Source organism: Cupressus sempervirens, chromosome 2 (assembly GCF_028749045.1).
Source record: "Cupressus sempervirens isolate cs-2001-9-10 chromosome 2, ASM2874904v1, whole genome shotgun sequence".
Taxonomy (NCBI): domain Eukaryota; kingdom Viridiplantae; phylum Streptophyta; class Pinopsida; order Cupressales; family Cupressaceae; genus Cupressus; species Cupressus sempervirens.
In genome coordinates, this window is record NC_143119.1 from 526270208 (window position 1) to 526273886 (window position 3679).

Here is a 3679-nt window from a genome sequence, read left to right on the forward strand (position 1 = left end):
GCCATAGTCACCATCCATCATCCACAGCCACCCTATACCAAGGAGTCTCCAAGGTGCTCTAAGTGCCTTTTGAGGTCGATCTTCTAAGGGTCATAACTCAGAGCTTGTGAGGGCTATTGATTAAATGTTGGATGCTACATGATAGTGATGCTAAGGCCTAAAATAACCTATCTCATTTTTGAGATATCACATTCCGTTTGGATTTGGCATAGCGATCTCGCTCAATGCCAACACTCGTAGTGTGCCTCAGTTCATAAGTGCACCACTATGTAACTTTGAAACCGTTGATCTTGGCATCGAATATTTAGCGCCATTAGCTCTAGGTGGTGGGTGAACCCTCGTGACACCCTTTTTTTGGCCATAGAGATCATCCATCATCCACGACCACTCCATACCAAGGAGTCTCCAAGGTGCTCTAAGTGTGTTTCTAGGTCTATCTTCTGAGGGTCATAACTTGGAGCTTGTGATGGCTATCAATGAATTGTTGAATGCTACAAGACGGTGATGCTAAGGCCAAAAATAACCTATCTAATTTTTGAGAGATCACATTCCATTTGGATTTGGCATAGTGATCTCGCTCGATTCCAAAACTCGCAGTGTGCCTCAGTTCATAGGTGCACCATAGCATAACTTTGAAACCGCTAATCTTGGCATCAAATCGTCAGTGCCATTAGCTCCAAGTGGGTGGGTGAAACCTAGCAACACCCTTGTTCTAGCCCTGAAGACCATCCATCATCCATGGCCACCCCATATTGAGGAGTCTCCAAGGTGCTCTAAGTGCATTTCGAGGTTGATATTTCAAGGGTCATAACTCAGAGCTCATGAGGGCTATTGATGAGCCGTTGAATGCTACAGGACAGTGATGCTGAGGCCTAAAATAACCTATCTCATTTTTGAGAGATAGTAACAAAGTGAAAAAGATTTGATCCAATCAAGTCTCTTAAGTTGGGATATTTTGAGATTATGTTGAAATTGAAAAGTTGTAGTATGAGGATAGTAACAAAGTGAAGTGCTAGTTATCAAAGATTATGAGTCTACAAATGAGTTCATGGTTGGGAATAGAATCCATGGTTGATGAGTGGAGTCCTTAACTATGTTGAGATTAGATTTGAAGCCAAGAGTTAGTTTCGGGGTTGAAGGTGGAGTTTAAAATCAAATTTGGGGTTATCTGAACCTTGTGTAGGAGGTTAACAAGTGTGTTTATGTCATGATAGCACTTCAAATTAAAAATTTCATCCAAATTTGATAATAAAGGTTGTTAAATTTTTATTCACAAATTATTTCATTTGAATCAAATATAACAAGCATAATCAAAATTAATGATATTCCATAAATATGAACAATACACATGATCCATGATAAATTGAACAATACTAGATACTAAATTAATATGTATATCATTGTGCACATAAATGACAAAAATATATATCAAAATACATGTATCCATACACAAAATTTTACGCAAATATATATAAAAGATCATGTATCCATAGACAAAGTACTCAAATATATATATCAAAATACATAGATCCATATACAAAATGTGGTTGATCATGCCATCAAAATGTGTATAATATGAATGTTTCTGTAAACAATGTGGCATATGCCATCTCAAAATGTCTCATGATGCATCCTATGACAACTATACTATCCTAGGGTGCTGATGGATGATCAAAATGCAGTCTCTTCATTGCACTAGGTGGATCAGATGCCTCCTACATAAACAAAAAAGGAAAACCCAAAGTTAGACTACTAAATTTATATGATTCTTTATATCTAACATTGAATTACTCAAATGCATAATGATTTTTTTTGTAATGAAGATTTATACTATTAAAATTTCATAATAAATAGCTCTCTTGTCAACCTCCTATGTCGGTCTAGAGTCCTCTCATATGCCCTTGGCAATGCTTCTACCTCATTGATTATGGGTTGTGTATGTTCAAATACGTTTGTCAGATGAATCTAAAACTTAAACTATAACATTATAATTCATAGCATGCTAAATTTATAACATATTTAATCATGAATTCAAACTACAACTTACTGTTGTAGGCTCCTCCTTAGGATAGAGTGGTTGCATCATCAAATCTACATAACTCTCCCATCGAACCTCATGTGCACTAGGAGTCTCCTATGAGATAAAAAATAGTAGTTTTTAATATCATGGAAATTAGTTTTGCATTTTTTTATGAAGATAAAAAAAATAAAAAATAAATGATTCTTATACATACAATGGGGCTCTTGGTGTGAATGGAAATGCCTGATCATCTACGATGCAGAATCTATACAGGCTCATCGCCAGTAGCCACACCCTATATACAATAAAGAATGTAATTAAATTTCATTACCACAAACATTTTACAAAAATGCATCAATATTTAATCAAATAGAAAGCACCTAATTACCTTTCCTTTGTCGATGCATGCTGGCTCATCCCCCACACTTTGTCCCCCTAGAATAGATGGTACTTACAAGATAAAAGAAATATTAGCAACCATATATGCTACAATATCAAATAGAAAAAACAATATGAACACAACATAATGTACCGTACATGTCTCAAGGCCAAATGAAATGGCCGAGAGTGTGGCTCCTCCTTAGTCATCAACTAAACATGAATGAAGATCACATACATGTATAAGTCAGTATGGCTTAAAAAATAAAATTACTCTATTATAAAAATTAACTTTAAATTGCATATGTCATAACAAAAAAATGTATACACGTACCGACACTGAAGGATTCCATGCCTTTGCATTCCCCTCCTCTCTTGCATCAAGGTCTGTAGCCTCTACGCATGTGTCTGGTGTATCCTCGTCTAATACAAAATGATATTCAAGAAGATCACCTATGGTACCCAGGCAAATATTATTGCACGTAATGCAATTGTGAGGCACACAAACATGTGATGAGATAGCTGATGATGAACTGGCACCAACATCATCAACATAAGGAGGCAAGACTGACCTAGCCTAAGATATCATTAGGGTACTCAGCCTATGAATGGTTATGATGGTCTGAGAGCTAGCCTCTACCATAATATCAGGATGCTGCACTTGAGGATGGGGGAGATATCAGTGGAGGGGACAAAAGTGCCAGCTTTCTTCTACTGGGAAGAGGGTCTATCCTAAGGAGCTCCTAGTCCCACACTCATGTTGAGCTTCATGCTCCAATAGTTCACTTCAATTTTTAACACAAATTCTGCATATAATTTTCTAAGGAAATAAAATGGCACATTTAAATTTCTATATGAAGGGATATCAAAAATCATCCACCAATGATCCCAAAAGTTTGCATATATGGCATCATTTGTGTACCATTTAATTGATAGTTTGGATTTTTTTGGGTCAACTGGTATACCCATTTTTGGGTTCGCAAAAAGGCTAGCCAAATCCTCTTTGGTTATATTGAGGGCCACAACCTCATCATGGTCCAAACCATCATCAAACGTCTCATGCATTTCATCATGCCAATGAAGAGTGGCATTTTGTTGGTTGGTAAGGGTTTCAATGTTATCCACTATGGTGTTTAACATGGATAACATAGGAGCCAATGTAGGTACATTATTATATGTTCTTTGCAAACCCCTCAATTTAGTGAGATTTTCATTTATCAAATCCTTGATTTGAGGAGGGTTTTGAGGGGGTAGAGGATCATTTGCTGGATAGTTTTGTGG